Genomic DNA, 17,788 nt, shown 5'->3' with positions numbered 1-17,788 from the left:
GTAACAAGGCTTCCATTGCTCTCCTCCATAATTGTTGGTTTGATTGGCTCTCAGGTGTTGCACTGAACTTTAGCATAAGATAGACAATTATTTTGAAGACTGTGACTCTAGACTGATTTGTGAAAATGATGTTGTGGGTGAATTCACAAAGTTGGTTCCCAGTTTTGCCAACGAAGGAATTTGGCGAAAGTGGGAAGTTCGATTTTCTAGGTGTTCGAGTGAAATAGGGGTCTTCGCTCGAACTACCCCTGGGAGTTCGAGTGAACCACGTTGCGGACCTGGGTTCGCTCAAACCGCAAGTGACTTTGGGTTCGCTCTTAATGGGTTCAAGCAAACCCCCCCTTCCCTCGAACCATTTTTCAGTTAGAGTTTTTTAAAACCTTTATAAATAGCGAAAGTGACAGTTAAAGGGTCATTATCAAAGTTGTCTTTTTCTGTCTGGTGGGGGTTGGATCGAACCAGTCGTCAGCATCACGTCCCCGAGAATTGTCTGCAGCAGCTAGCGTCTTTCATATTTCAATTTTCTACCTTTATTATATCAGGTGCACAAAATAACCCTTTGTTTGGTTTAATAATGTCTTTTTTTATTAAATTAATAAACAATTTGTTTGTTAATTTATTTTTTTAATTAAATAATTGTATATAGTTATTGTTTTTCAACATTTTAGAAAAATGTTTGATAATTTATTGTTTTTCATTATTTTAGAAAAATGTTTGATAATTTAATGTTTTGACTGAAATGTGTCAATTTGTTTTTAAAATTACATAATTGTATATATGTATATTTTTTTCAACATTTTAAAAAATTGTTAAATGAAAAACATAGAAAACTAAGGTAGTAAATCAAAACTTAGAAAAACATTAGCAAAAAAAAAAAATTAGAAAAATGTCACAAACATAAATATAATAAATTAAACGTTAGAAAAATTAATAAATTTTAATTTAAATAAACATTAGAAAATTTAGATAACAAATTTAAACAAATTAGACAAAATAAATCCTCTACAATGTGACCCATTTTCACATCCTATTACATGCACAACATGACCCCTTAAGACCACATATGCCCTGATGACACTATACGTTCCCTTAGGAGGTCATAGAGGATCACATATAACATACTAGTGTACATATGACATTCCCTTTAGGATCACATAGTGTCTTAAGGGGTCATACGTGGTCCTAAGGGGTCACACGTGTTATAACACATGCATGACCCCTTAGAACCACATATGACCCCTTATAAAATTGTAGTGTGAATGACATACCCCTTAGTCCATCAAATAGTGTCTTAACATATGCGTGACCCATTAGAACCGCATATGACCCTTTATAAAATCCTAGTGTGAACGACATACCCCTTAGTCCATCACATAGTGTCTTAAGGGGTCGTATGTGGTCCTAAGGGGTCACGCATGCATTAACACATGCGTGACCCCTTAGTAGGTCACATAGGACCCCTTATAACATCCTACTGTACATATTACATTCCCCTTAGGATCACATATGACATTCCTACTGTACGTATGACATTCCCCTTATAACATCCTACTGTACATATGACATTCCTACTGTACATATGATATTTCCTATGTGTCCTAAGGGGTCATATGTGGTCTTGAGGGGTCACACATGTGTGACCCCTTAGTAGGTCACATATGAACCCTTATAACATCCTACTATACATATGACATTCCCCTTAGGGTCATATAGTGTCCTAAGGGGTCATATGTGGTCCTGACCCATTAGAACCACATATGACCCCTTATAAAATCCTAGTGTGAATGACATACCCCTTAGTTCATCACATAGTGTCTTAAGGGGTCGTATGTGGTCCTAAGGGGTCACGCATGCATTAACACATGTGTGACCCCTTAGTAGGTCACATATGACCCCTTATAACATCCTACTATACATATGACATTTCCTATGTGTCATAAGGGGTCATATGTGGTCTTGAGGGGTCACGCATGTGTTATAACACATGCATGACCCCTTAGTAGGTCACATATGACCCCTTATAACATCCTACTATACATATGACTTTCCCCTTAGGATCATATAGTGTCCTAAGGGGTCATATGTGGTCCTGACCCATTAGAACCGCATATGGCCCCTTATAAAATCCTAGTGTGAACGACATACCCCTTAGTTCATCACATAGTGTCTTAAGGGGTCGTATGTGGTCCTAAGGGGTCACACATGCATTGACGCATGTGTGACCCCTTAGTAGGTCACATATGACCCCTTATAACATCCTACTATACATATGACATTTCCTATGTGTCCTAAGGGGTCATATGTGGTCTTGAAGGGTCACGCATGTGTTATAACACATGCGTGGCCCCTTAGTAGGTCACATATGACCCCTTATAACATCCTACTGTACATATGATATTCCCCTTAGGATCATATAGTGTCCTAAGGGGTCATATCTGGTCCTAACCCATTAGAACCGCATATGACCCCTTATAAAATCCTAGTGTGAACGACATACCCCTTAGTTCATCACATAGTGTCTTAAGGGGTCGTATGTGGTCCTAAGGGGTTACACATGTATTGACACATGCGTGACCCCTTAGTAGGTCACATATGACCCCTTATAACATCCTATTGTACATATGGCATTCCCCTTAGGATCATATAGTGTCCTAAGGGGTCATATGTGGTCTTGACCCATTAGAACCGCATATGACCCCTTATAAAATCCTAGTGTGAACGACATACCTCTTAGTTCATCACATAGTGTCTTAAGGGGTCGTATGTGGTCCTAAGGGGTCACGCATGCATTGACACGTAAGGGATGAGGATTTGAACTCAAGTCCTGATTGATAGCCAACTGATTTAGATTGATTAGTGAACTCATCTTGATTGATTTGTTAACTCAATAGATTGGTCTGTTAACAGGGTTGATTGGAGAGTGAACTCAATTGATTAACTAGTAGACTGAATAGACTAGCTAGTTGACTGAATAGATGGATTAGAAGACTAAATTAATTGAAGAGATAAGTGGATTGATTGATTAGTCAGAAAAAGTGATTTGGAGTGAAAAGGGGTGATTGAAGAGTTAATTGAGTTAACTAATTTGTCAACTGAGTTAACTAATTAGTCAACTGATTTGATCAATTAGTTATGATTTCAACATGTGTTGTAGGATTTTGAAATTGAATTTGATTTTCATTTTCGATGTGGATTTGAATTTGGACTTTCGAATGATGAAATTTACTGAAATTTAGATTTGGTGAAATGTGAATTTGGAAGAAATGAAATTCACATTTGGGGAAATATGAATTTGAGAGAATGAAATTAGATGCAATTAATTGAAAATCCACATTTGGGGAATTGGAGGAATAAATTAATTAATTTAAATAATTTAAATTAGATTATTTAAACATTAGAAATAGAATTAATTAAATAATAAAGGTTATTTAACTAAGGAATAAATTAAATATCAATCACCCTGGAAGGATGGCGTGCGTGCAGATGTCTTCGAGCGGTCGAGCTAGGGTTTCGAAGCCCTAGCTCGCGGGAGGCTTTTATTGCAGGTGCAGAGGGGGAGGGGAGTGAAGGGTGTCGGGGGAGAGCGGCTGGGGGAATAGAGCTGCTGCGCCGGTCGTCGGGGGGAGGTTTGGCTGCACGGGAGTAAGGGGTGGCTGAGCGGGAGGAAGGGCTCCGGACTGTTGCGGGCAGTGGGCTTTTGGTGGGACTCCCATGGGGTTTGGGGGTCCATTTGGGGGCATCTTTTGGAGGAGCTTGGAAGGGGGGAGCCTTAGGGGTGGCGCTTTCATAAGGGGCTCTTCGGGTTGGGGTCCTTGGTTGCCCTTTGTCGCCTTTTAAATCTATTCGAGCTCCGATGTCGGGTTTTGGTGGTGAGGCCTCTCATGCGGCTCCAGCCATGGACTTTCGTGTTGCGGTGGGTTCTAAACCCCCACCTCAGAATATGAAGACATTTTCCAATAATCTTTTCTCCTCAGAACCAAGGACTGGAAGTTCTGGTAATTCTCGCCTTATGAAGATTAATGGGTGTCTGGAGAGATGCAGTGAAAGGCCGAAGTTGGTCATTCCTCCGGAGATGATAGCGGAAGACTTTGAGTACTTTTCAAAACACTTGCTCTACTGCAAATTTTTGGGAATGAGGGTCTCCTTGTAGTTCTTGGAAAACTGGGTGCAGAGGTCTTGGGCACTAGATGGGGAAATGGAGATTATGCTGCTGGCGAACAACTATTTCATGGTTACTTTCAACTGTATGGAGGACCGAAATAGGGTTTTTGAAGGAGGCCCATATTTTTACAACCGGGTGGGGTTGTTCATCAAACCTTGGCATGTGGGGTTTAACCCTTCGAAGGAGCTCCCAAACAGGGTTCCTGTATGGGTTCGGTTACCACGTCTTCTAGTGGAATGTTGTCGAGAGGACGTGTTACGGATGCTAGCAGCACTGTTGGGGAAACCAGTGGGATCTTCATCGCAAACCCTAGGGAGAAAGGTAATGACCTTTCATGCATTTGTGTTGAAATTGATCTTAGTAAACCATTACCAGATGTTGTAGATATGTGTGTGGGTTCTTACTCATGGGTTCAACAGCTAGACTATGAGACTTTACCTTTTCGTTGTCGTCTGTGCCATGAGTATGGTCATTTACAACGTAAATGCCCTAGATATAAACCAGTGGTGCACCAACCTCAACAACCGGCCCAGGGTCAAAATAGGGCTGATAAAGGCAAAAGTGCTATGGTGACTGATGTTGTGGGTGCTGAGGGTTTTGTTCCAGTTAAGACAAGGAACAGAAATCGAGGCTAGAAGAGGTCCCTTCAGGAGAGATAGGAGGAGGATACCTTTAACAGATTTGAAGCGCTGGACGACCTCAGCCAACAGGAAGTGAATCTAGGGTTAACCCCTTTGGATCAGGGGGCTTCAAGGGGGGCACCAGAAAGAGTTAGGGAGGACTTTTCCCAGGCCTTGGTAGTGACTGGAAACCAACAAATGGAGATGGAGCAAGCTGTAGGGGCTGAGTTGGGACTCATTCCTGGTTCGGAGGTGAATTTGGGTGGGGGGGAGGGGTCCCCGATAGCCTTGAAATTGGAACCGGCTGGAGCTAGGACTAGTAAGTCTTCTGTTCACCTGGGTCTTCATCAGAAGGATATTAAGAAAAGTGCCTCCGAAAAAATCTCAAAGGCTGGCAAAAAGAAAGATGTGGATAAAATCAAAATGATGGGAGAGAATTTGATTGAGTCAGGGTCAGTAAAGACCTTGGATTCTCACTTTTCCAACCCTCCCAAATGATTGTACTCTCGTGGAATGTAAGGGGCTTGAACAACGGCCCTAACCAAAAAGTTGTTCAGGATTTGATTAGGAATCATTCACCTGATGTCCTTTTCTTGCAAGAAACTAAACTTTCAGTGGAGACTATGATGGGTCTTGTGCCAAAGCTGTGGGGGCGAGGCGAATGTCAGTGTGTTGGGGCAGCTGGTTCCTCGGGAGGGGTGGCCTGTCTTTGGAACCCTTTAAGGCTTCGCCCTGTCTGGTGGGCCGCTTCTAGATCCTCGATATCCGGAGTGCTATCTAGTCTCGAGACTGGGGAAGTCATCTTGTTTTCAAATATCTATGCTCCCACTGATCTTCAGGGTAAGCAAAACTTATGGTCTCATGTTGCTGGTATGCGAAGGTTGGCCCCTTTTCATCCTTGGATTATGGCAAGAGATTTCAATGCCATTCTGGAATTGAGTGAGAAGAAGGGGGGTGTTATGCGGTTGGAACCGTCTTCAGTCCTCTTCCAGGATAGTATCTCTAGGCTGCAGTTGGTTGACATCAAGCCTAGCAATGGCTTGTTCACTTGGAACAATAGGAGGGTGGTTTAGAATTGGATTGTTGAACGATTGGATCGCTTTTTTATTTCTTGCTTTTGGATTGGCGGGGGGTGGTCCACAACTTCTGAGATTCTTGACTGGAGAGGGTCGGATCATTGGCCCATCAAGTTGGTTTCATCCTCAGCTCGGGCTGCCCGCTCGCCTTCTTTCAAATTTCAACTTATGTGGCTTTGGGACCCCTCTTTACAGGATCTTGTTGCGGACTGGTGGAGGAAAGGCAGGCCGGCCTTTGGCACTGCCATGTTCACTTTTGCCAAGCAGCTGCAATTTGTTAAGCGCCAGCTTAAACAGTGGAACCGTCAGGGGTTTGGGAACATCTTTCATGAGAAGAAAGCTGCCCAAATTGTGTTAAGTGAGATCACTAGGGAAATTAGAGAGCATGGGTTGTCGGAGGAATTGCTTAGAGAGGAAGACGAGGCTGTCAAGGTGGTTGAGGAATGGGAGACTAGGGAAGAAATTTATTGGAAGCAGAGAGCTCGCATTGATTGGCTGAAGGAGGGGGACAAGAATACGACTTTCTTCTTCAACTCTGTGAAAGCAAGGAGACACGAAAATTCCATTCCTGTTCTGGTTAATGATAGAGGTGAGCAGTGCTTATCTTTGTAGGAGATGTCTAGGGAGTCCCTTCAGTTTTTCCAGTCCCTCTTTAGGGAAGAATCTCAGGGGGAAACAGTGGAGGAGAATCTGGTTCTGGCTTGCATCCCTTCTCTTGTCTTGAGGGAGATGAATGAGCAACTTTTGCGTCCTATCTTGATGGAAGAACTTGAGAGGATTGTCTTCCATATGAGGAAAGGGAAGGCTCCTGGACCGAATGGGTTCCCGGTTGAATTCTTTCAAGAGTTCTGGGATATTATTAATCTAGATTTATTGGATGTTGTCCAGGAGTCCCAGAGAAATAAGCAGATGCTTAGGGCTTTGAATGCGACCTTCATTGCTCTGATCCCCAAGTGTGAAGGGGCCAACCGGTTAGGCCAGTTCCACCCCATCTCTCTCTGCAATGCGATTTATAAGATCATCTCTAAACTGATAGCAGACAGATTGAAGAAGTGCCTGGGGAGTGTTATTTTGGAGGAGCAGAGTGGGTTTGTGGAAGGCCGCCAAATTCTAGATGGGGTGGTCATTGCTACAGAGACCATTCACTCTATGGCAACCTCCAAGGAAAAGGCTATGTTTATCAAGTTGGATATGGCCAAGGCATACGATAGAGTTCGATGGTCCTTCCTTCAGAAGATCCTTAGGGCTTTTGGTTTTGTTGATGAGTGGATACAGTGGGTTATGAGTTGTGTTACATCCACCTCTTTCTCGGTGCTTATCAATGGGGACCATACTGAGCTGTTTGGGGCTTGATGGGGTCTCCGCCAGGGGGATCCCCTCTCCCCTTATTTATTCATTCTTCTTGTTGAGGGTCTGGGGAGGCTGATTAAGCATAATGTGGGCTTGGGTAATATTCAAGGTTGGAATTGGGGCAATGATTTGTAGCCGCAGTCTCACTTGCAGTTTGTGGATGATACAACCCTTATGGGGCTAGCTCGGATCAACGAAGCTTCTAATTTGCAGAAGGTCCTGGATGTATATCTTGCGACGTCTGGCCAGTTGATTAATGAGGATAAGTCTTCTATCCTCTTTTTCAACACTCCAGAAGATATCCAAAGGAGGATTGCTTTTATTCTGAGATTCCAAATTGGCTCCCTGCCCTTGACCTATTTAGGAATTCCTATCTCTCCTGGCAACCCTCCTAGGGAGTCGTGGCAGGGGATCTTGGATAAATTCTATTCGAAGGTTGATCACTAGACCCATAGATGGTTATCCTTTGTGGGGAGGGTTCAACTGATTCAGTCGATGGGTCAGGCTCTGCCGACCTATCGATATATGCTTCAGGTGGCACCTAAGTGGTTCTTGAAGGGTTTGGACTCTCTGGCTAGGCAGTCCTTATGGGCATGAAATCTCTCCTCTTCCAAGTGGAGTCTGGTCAATTGGGACCTGGTGTGTAGCCCAAAGCAGTCAGGGGGGCTTGGGCTAAGGCAGTCTATTCTTTTTGGGGAGGCTCTTGCAGCTAAACTATACTAGAGGTGGTGTGTTGAGCAGGATCAAGGTTGGGCCAGGACTCTGGCCAACAAATATATGCAGAGGATCCTGTTGGAGGAAATCCCTAGATATCTGCTTGAAGGAAAGGGCTCATTGATCTGGAACACGCTAAAGAGGGGGGCTTCTCTCATTAAGGCAAGGCTTTTTTGGATTGGCAAAAGGGGGGAAGAGGTCCTTTTCTAGAAGGACTCTTGGGATGGTTACCCTCCCATCCTTGAACAATTTCCTAACCTTGGAAACCTGTGCCAGAGGTTTTTGGACGTGAGATGGTCAAGGGTGAGTGATTTTAAGGTTGTCTATAGGTGCGGTCAGCTGGATTTGGAGCGGTGGAAGAATCCTAATGAGTGGCTGCTGGTTGGGATGGAGGAAGAATGTGCTGAGCTGCAGGGCATTTTGATGAATAGACACTATAGCTCTCTTAAGGGTAAGGATGGGCTTGCTTGGTCCCCAAATCCTAAGGGCGTCTTTTCTGTGGCTAGTGGTTACTGGGAATTGATGAGCCGAAGACTCGAGGGAAGGGAAGTGAATTGGTGGAAACAGGTGTGGAATAATGCTTATTGGCCGAAGTGTAACTGCTTTGCTTGGACTTTAGCTTGGAATAGATGTCTTACATGGGACAATATCCGCGAGCGGGGATTCTTGGGGCCTTCTATCTGTGTTCTATGTGGTAATGTAGAGGAAGATTCCTCTCATCTGTTCTTCAGATGCCCATTCTCTATGCTTATCTGGCACTATTGGTGGGGGGTGTGGAAGCATCCTTGTGTCCATGTTGATTCTCTGGTGGAATTTTGGAGCAGTTTGGGCAGACCTCCTATTCCGTCCTCCTTCATCCAAACTGTTTGGTATATTGGGCCCATCTTCATTTTGTGGCAAATCTGGCTCGAAAGGAACAGGAGGATTTTCCGTGAGGCCAAATTGTTTGTTCAACAAGTTTGGAATAGGATCACTGTTATGATTCAGGAGACAGAGGAAGCTAAGTGTGAGGTGAACTTCTGGCTGGGTAGAGATGAGGCAGATATTGTGAGTAGGCTTGGATTACAGGAGCTATCTCCGACCTCTACTTGTGTCCAGAGAGGTAGATGGGCTATTAAGAAGGTGCAAAGGGTGGGAAGGTGGATACCCCCTCAGGATGAGTTTATCAAGATTAACACTGATGGCTCATCTAGGGGTAACCCAAGCCCTGCTGGAGTAGGGGGTGTTGGCAGGAACAGCAAGGGGGAGGTTGTTTTCTTCTTTTCGGTGCATAAAGGATGGCAGTCTAATAATTTTATGGAGGGTTTAGCGATTCTTTATGCACTAGAGCGGGCTTTGGCGTTAGGTTGTAGGAAGGTGATTTGTGAATTGGATTCACAAATTGTTGTTAACTTGTTGTCTGAGAAGAAGGTGAGTGGGATTCAGTGGCAATTGGCAGGGATTGTTCAACAGATTCTCCAAATTAGCTCTTTAATGGAGCAGGTGTCCTTCATCCATATTCCTCGCGAATGGAATGGACTGGCGGATTGTTTGGCCAAGTGGGCCTCAGATCATGATAGTTATTGGAAAGTGGAAGGTTGGGAGCATCTCTCTGGGGACTACTGTCAGGAATCGCAGAAGATTTTCACTGAGGACATGGATGGTTATGAAGCTGGTTGATTTGTGGTTGGGTTGGTTGTTTTCTCTGGGGCCTCGGGTCTCTGCCTTTCTGTGTAATGCTTTTTTCTGATTTTCAATAAAGTTTTTACCCTTTTATTCAAAAAAACCAAAAAAACTAAGGAATAAATTATGATTAATTAAATAAATAATATTTAATTAATATTTGAGAAAGGGGGTAATGATGACTTGATTAATAGATAGAAATTGAATGATTACAATATTGAATGATGATGATTGCCAATTGAGAATAAATAATTAGGTTAATTAAATAATAACTTAATTAGTTAGAAGAATCATTAGTACATGATTAGTGAGACATTTTTTAGGTGTCTACATTTGCCCCTCTTTGACACAATGTCGAGATGATGTTGTTTTAAATAAAAAGAAAGAAAAAGATGAGAATATTACCTCCTTTATGTAGAAAGTGAATGAGCTTGTGTTGAATGTCAGATGTGTCGATGGAGTGTTGGAAGAATAAGAGATTGTAGCTAAAGTGTTGAGATCCTTGCCTCTTGTTTACAAACATAAAGTTGTTGCTATTGAGGAGATCCATATGGTAACTAATGTGACTAGAGACATGTTGATTGGCAAGCTTGTTGCCTTTGAGTTGAGTGAATTTGGTGAATCTCTTCCTAAGTCAGAATCTACATTCAAAGCTACTATTTTCGTGAAGCAAAAGTATGATTTGGGAGAAATTTCTACATGGGTGTCTAGATATGAGAAGGAGATGAGAGAACTTGAAGAAGAAGAAAAAGAACTTGAGGAGCTTGAAGCCCTTGTTGCCAGAAGATTGCCTAAAGGTGTCGATAAGTATGAAGGAAAATTACCTCTTAAATGCTTTTCATGTAATAAGATATGACATTTTGCTTCAAGGTGTCCAGAAAGAGTTCCTAAGAAGCCATTCAAGCCATACAAGTCTAAATATCAGAAGAAATGTTATTATGCTACTGATGAAGGTGTGATTGATGATGAACCTGAGAAGGGAAATTCAGGTGATGAATGGGTGTTTATTGTTATCAAGGAAGATGATCCAGTGCCTATTGATTCTACTAGCTACATTAATGAGGAGAAAGCTTCATATGCTAAAGTTAAAGATAAAGATGAATGGGTTATTGACAATGGTTGCTCTCATCATATGACAGGTGATAAGAGTAAGTTTGTGAGTATGGAAAAGTATGATGGTGGTGTATTAAGATTTGGTGATGATATAGCTGGTATAATTTGTGGAATTGGTTCCATTTCTCTTGATGGTAAACACAATATTGATGATGTCTTGTATGTAGAAGGTCCAAAACATAATCTTTTGAGTGTTGGACAGATGGTTGACAAGTGATATTATTTACAATTCAAGGATATGATCAACCAACATCATGCGGCCCACATAGAGACATTCCTAGACCATCCACCAACACATCCAAATACATCTTTCATATTGTTAATTCAAGATAGGTTGGCAAAACTAAATTGATAGAAATTTTTTCATTACCAAAATGCTAGAAAATATAATTATGAAATAGAACACCAATGTAATCATACTTTTTGAACACTTAATCATCTAAAATCTGAACTAAGAAATTGCACCAACATCATAAGCATGTCCTCCAAGTCGTAACAACAGAAAAAACATTGTGGAGCATTCTCCAAACCAATCTTGACAAACCACCAAACTGTCAACTTTTGTATTTACCAAAAACAACAACTACAACAATATGAACCTTAAATGATCGGAGTGCAACATCCACGAAGCAGAGACATTTAATCCAAAACCGCAAGATCACGTCTACAAATGTAGAATAATACGAAGCATTCTTCCAAATTGACTTCAACACACAATCCCATATTCATACATTTCATCAACTTCTGGAGACTAGAACATCTTGTAGCACCAGTTTCTCACTTAGGAGCAATAAGAGAGACATCAAAATAGCTTTTAGGAAGTACAATACCATCAACTTCATCAGAAAAGATGGGTCATAGGTACAATTCCATGTCAGGTACCCATGTAAAAGTGTAATCTTTCACAAATAGAGAAAAAGGAGAAAAACTAATGCGAGGAATAGTCCCCCCATCATAAGAGAGAAGAAGGGATATCATGGAGCCCCCATCAATGTAGAATCAATATAAATGATAGACGTTATTAACTATATGTAGAATATAGTCCATGATCATCAAACAATTTTCCTCCCCTTCGAAAGAAAAAACTAAAAATGTATAGAAATGTCTTCTCAATTCTAAAATAAATATGAGGGAAGAAATATCAATATGTTTAAAATATTTGAAACTACTCAAGTGTCCCCATGTCAACACTTAAATTTCCCCCTTCCAAATCAAGAATTCTAGGTAGCAGATGAAAATGATAATCTAGAATCTATATAACATGTATATGTAGAATAAGGTCAAAATACTCAAGTGTATCCTCTAAATATAAAGATTGCTTCTCCAAATGCTGGTCATAAGTATCCACACTCATATTAAACTATGATGGATGATCATGTGGAGAATGAAAAAGAGGGTTTGTATATTCCCTCATTGTGGCTAAAAAATAATCATCCTTCTTAAAGAGAAGATGAATGCAATCAATGATGTCTCCCAAATATGAAATTTGGGACTCTACAAAAGAACTTGTAATGTCTTTCAAGTACTCATCACAAGTAGCCGCATCTAGAAGACAATGTATATCATGTCACATTGAATCACAAGTGCTATGATTGTTGCAACATAAAATCATCAGAGGCAATAGTATACGAAGAAGATTACATCTCAATTCAAATGCCATTTGACTATATATCTCATCCCCAAATGATGTTGTATCCACAAGATTCTTGAGTTTTAACATTTGATGTATTAGTTGATGTTAGAAAATATGAATTCTCTAAAGGAGAAGTATTATGATAAGTCTGTGTCATTTGAACATTCAAGTTCTTCGCATTCTTCAAGCTTCATAATTGTTTCAAAATAATATGGTAGAAAAACATCAAGTGATTTTTTATTATCTACAATTGGATAGTCTAGGATTGGAGCATCATTCAAATCACTATAAATCTACCAAATCATTTTCCAACAAGTACGAGGAGAATCAATCTATACTATTCTACTCCATGTGTAAAAAATAAACATATGAATCTATATTATAATACTAGCTCTTGGAAAAAAATTAATGTCAAGTTCTAGCATTAGGCACAAATATTAGGTTGGTTATTTAATTCTCTTGATGAGAACCAGGCACAATGTGGGTATTGGCACAATCTACCATGGTGGAGATAGTTTCCTAAATTTGACTACTTAAAGCATCTTTTGTTACACTACTGTGGTCAATTCTTATTGTCCTCTACAAATTATCGCCCAATCTATTATATATTCATCTTCTCTATTCATGAATTTTACACATACCTCTTTAAGATTCACTAAACTCATTTGTTTAGCATTGATGTCTGTTGGAAAATGGGATATTGAGTTGCATTCTTTCGTAACCTCATTGAAAGTTCATAGTTTTGATTGCATTATTAGGTGTTAAATTAGAGATCCCTTTGTCAATGTTAATAAGCTCAACTATATTGTTTATTTTAGGGTCATCTTTTACGCTATTATTACTACTACTACTACAACAACTTTCTTCTGCCTTATCTATTTCCTGATTTATTTCTTCTATTTTTATCCGGAGGGCTTCTATCCTATGAATCAGAATTTCTTTCTGATTCTCTTTCCGACAGTTTTTTATTTCTGTATGAAGATTATATAATGCCCAGAACACATTTGCATTGACTCCTTGCTGAGAATCAAGTTGGGATGATACATTGGAGTAACGGTCTCTTTCCTGATTCATAAACGGCAGGAGTGTTCCTAGGTTTTGCATGAAAATGAAACTCTCGTTGTTCCCTACTTTCTCATGTGCATCTTTTGTAAAGAATTTTCTCACTTCTTTTGGCAAATGAGAATTTGGAGTGATCGGCTGCTCTCTGCAAACTCTTTTACCAGAAAATATGAAGCAAAATTTGAGAAGAGGGGCATTAAAAAAAAAGGTATATTTCAACGTACAATTTGCGCTGTTAATTTTATCTATTACTAATATAATAAGATTTCAAACATGACAATGGTTTATGAAGACAATTCTACCTATATTAGTATATTAATATGTCTAAAGATATCTTATAATAGAATAGAATCATCCGTAAAATAAATGTTCTTTTAAAATACTAAATATCAAGAATACAAATCTACTTACATGTAAAATCTGTGAATCTAACTGAAAACAAGTGACCAGAGTTCTATTTTATTTGAAGTAATAAAATAACACCTCCTGAAACATAACATATTTCATGCATTATTTCAAAAACGAATTTTTATTTACGAACATTTTGATGTAATTATAAATACATAATTAATAAATTTTTCAAGCCTCTCGTACCAGTTCGCATCAGGCTCTTACAGATCTAAATCTCCTTGGGCTATAGAAAAACTTTCTTAATAAAAAGAAATCAAAACAGAAAATAACATAAACAGAAAGTTTAGTTACCAAAAGGATTGGCTGGCAAGTACTCAGGCGGCAAACTGTTCGACGCTCAAAGATTGCACACACTAAAACAACATTCCAAAGTGATGTTAAACTGCTGCTCTCGCTTGGCTTTATAGGAAAATCACTTGGCATTAAATGTTACATGTGAGCTGTCTCCCAAATCACTTAACCAAAGCATTGACTAAATTGTATATATATTTTATATGTTCCTTACCCGTAGCCTTGGGATCCTATACGTGCATTCATATGTAATCGTACAATTTTTCTGCAGTGAGAAATAAAAAATGCACATTAGTAATAAGGTCGACGCACACATGTTCAGCCAAGCATGTGCCCTATTCAAGCCTATTTCTAATTCAAAATTTAGAGGTCAACAATTCTTTAACTAATTCATAGAATTTATAAATAAAAACCTAATTCAAGTATAAAAACTTTCAATAAATTTTGATAAAAGAAAAAAAACAAAAACAAAAGATCTAATTTATCTAACAAATGTAAGTTTCAAAATGTAAATATGTAAAATGGATGTTTTAATCTTCTTCTTTCAAGCATCTCATATATATTTCAATAGTCAAGATATTCCTCAATATAATCATGTATAAAATATCGAAATGAATTCACTAGATCCCATTGTAAATTAAATACATTTTTTTTAATCATATCATTATATTTAGTGGATTATAACATGATAAATAAGTATAAATTAAAAGTAGAAGTTCTTCTTGAGTTAATCCACCACAAGGAGAACTAGTTTGTACAATTAATTTTGATTTAATTAAAAAAGCTTCTTAACACATTTTTGTAGCTGTTGCAGACTTCACCTCAACATACTCTAATAAAACTTTGGCTCCCTCGAATCATATGGCTTGTAATCTCCTATATGCTTCAAGGGCCACGCTTCTGAGTGGTAAGGCTTTTTTAGTTGCCAAGTGAACTCCATTTCTTTATGAGAAGGCTTATACGATTACTATTGTCAGCTTTTCACCTATTGGGGAATCCTTCAAGTGTCATGATCTCATAAAAGGATGTTGAGAGCTTTTATAAATATAAGGCTTCTTCTAATCAACAACCCAAAACTGTCTATGATGTCCTTTTTGGCAATTTTTAGAGTGCTTCTATGAATTGCAACAATTTCACAAGTAATGCAGGAGTATTGATAATCTTTCAAATCTCAGCATTGTTGCTTTATATCTATGTTAATGAAGGTGTAAATCTCAAATATGGAAGGGAGGTTATATTGCAAACAAAGTAAATCATGCCCCCAAAAAAAATTTTACCAGAAGGATGAAGTGAATAAGTGGGAAAAACATTGATGTGACATTCATTAATTGGTACATTCAATGGATTTTGGCCTTACCTTAGCAGTATTGTGAATGCTTTCTAGGTAGATATATTGTCTTGAGAGTCAACAATTTGTGACACTTAGGATTATGTTTTTTTCATTAAAATATTTTATTCTAGTATCTTCATTGTGGATTTTTACTTCATTTCGTAAAGATTGATCTTCTACTCTAGAGTAGTGGGGTAACTTAAAATGTGATATCCCTCTATGGATTTAGTTTAGCCTCTTGTCTTCTGATGGGATCATTGGATGGACATAGCATCTATTTGTGCTATCATGGGGACATTTTTGGCCATAAAAAAAAAGTCTTCTAAGATGTAGGATGTTGTTTATATAGGTTTTTTGGTTGTTTCTATGACTATGTGTCTACTACTTTATTCGTAAATGTTGAATTATTGATCAATATCTAATTTATTATTTCTTCCTTGGAATGGGGTTCCCCAGGTATAACACTGATTATATATGGTGCTTTGGTGTCTTCATATTTATTGTTTATTTTATTCTAAATGAGTATTTTTTCTACATAAACACCTTTCACACCTTCATTAATTGATATGTGTACTACTCTACCATTACAATGCAATGTCAATTCTTCTTAAACTACATTGAAAATCTCACTATTCTCCTCAAACCATGAAGTATCTAATATGATGTTAAATATTTATTTGATCCTTTATATATGTGTACGACTTTAAAATTGACTTTTGTCTTTATACCCATGAAGTTTATTTGGATATTTTTCCATGTACCAATTCTAGAGATTTTGGTCTTCCATCCAATAAAGTTATGTCATATGGTGCTTGATGGACTTGTGGTTAACCAAATACGTCTTACATTTATTCAGGAATCACATTTGTATCCTATCTTAAGTCCAATAAAGCTTCCTTAACCATTTTTCATTTAGCATAAATCATAGGAAGAGAGAAGGACAAGATAAATGTCATATATCATGTGACAATTAGAGAATAAGATCAGATATCTACAAGAGACTTCTAGAAATATTCCTAACTCACTAAGTGAATTTAACATGTGAACATATGTGAAAAGGTCCTAACTAAGAACTAGTTAGCTAGTGTGCCTTGTTCACATTCTGAAGGGGAAAATTGGATAAGAAACACCCCTATTCACACTGGAGAGTAGCATGGTATATACGTATAAGGTATTTTGGTCTCTACCACCAAGATCCACATGGTCCATCTTTCATAAACATTGAAAATTAAAATAAATTATTGGATCTCCTCTCAATGTAATCCTCCATGTGGCTACTAACTAAAAACCTTGGATATTATAAGTTTTTTTATGTTCACCATGTCACTACATGTTATGATTAAAAAATATAGCTTTTAAAGCTCGTATCAACAAACTAATCCATGCTCTTAGTGTTCCTAAGTAGTGATTTCATGGTGATCTTTGTATTCTTGGTATCTTTGACTTTGGCATTCATTCTATCCAACTAGACATTAACTTCCTTTCTAGAGTAGTTCTTAGATTAGGAGATAAAACTAAGATCAGTATTGTCCTTATGAATTTTATATTCTCCATTTTTTCCACACTTTTGGCATTGTCATGATCTCCCCTATGCTTACACCTTCCTAGGACTAAACCATGGGCATCACTTTGTCCATAGTTAGAGATAGGTAGGGAAAACATAACAGAGTTAGTGTCAAAAGTATGCTCCAGAGTATAGTTTTTTCTAATTGGTGTCTCATTGATAACCTTAATTTTTTTTGCATTTGTATCTTTAGATTCAAATTCATGTATAATATGCATAATCTTAGATGAGGGAGATTTTGATATAGGGGGTTAGTCTCAATAGCCTTTCCTATTTTAATCCCTCTACTGTTACTATCACTTATGTTAGGAGACCTATTATTAACTAAGAAATATATGTCCTTATGAAGATCATGATTGGTGGTATAAGCTTTTTTGCTATTATTTTGAACAATCTTGTGTTTAATCTTGTCTAATACTAGCTCCTAGGATTCTTTTAATGTCTAGTGCTAGCATTCAACACAAATAACAAGTTGGTTATCTGATTCTCTTATGTGAATTAAGCACAATTTGAGTATTGGCACAATCTACTATGGTGGAGATAGTTCCCTAAATTTGATTACTTGAAGCATATTTTGTTACACTATTGTGGTATACTCCTACAATTCTCTACAAATTATCATCTGATCTATTATCTTCATCTTCCCTATTCATGGATTTTACACAAACCTCTTTAGGATTCACTAAACTCATTTGTTTAGCATTGATGTCTGTTGGAAAATGGGATATTGAGTTGCATTCATTCATAGCCTTATTGTTTGTAGTTTCGATTGCACTATTAGGTCTTTTAAAGATCCCTTT

The sequence above is a fragment of the Cryptomeria japonica genome, chromosome 7 (assembly GCF_030272615.1).
Source record: "Cryptomeria japonica chromosome 7, Sugi_1.0, whole genome shotgun sequence".
In the NCBI taxonomy this organism is placed as follows: Eukaryota; Viridiplantae; Streptophyta; class Pinopsida; order Cupressales; family Cupressaceae; genus Cryptomeria; species Cryptomeria japonica.
This window is presented reverse-complemented; position numbering follows the sequence as displayed.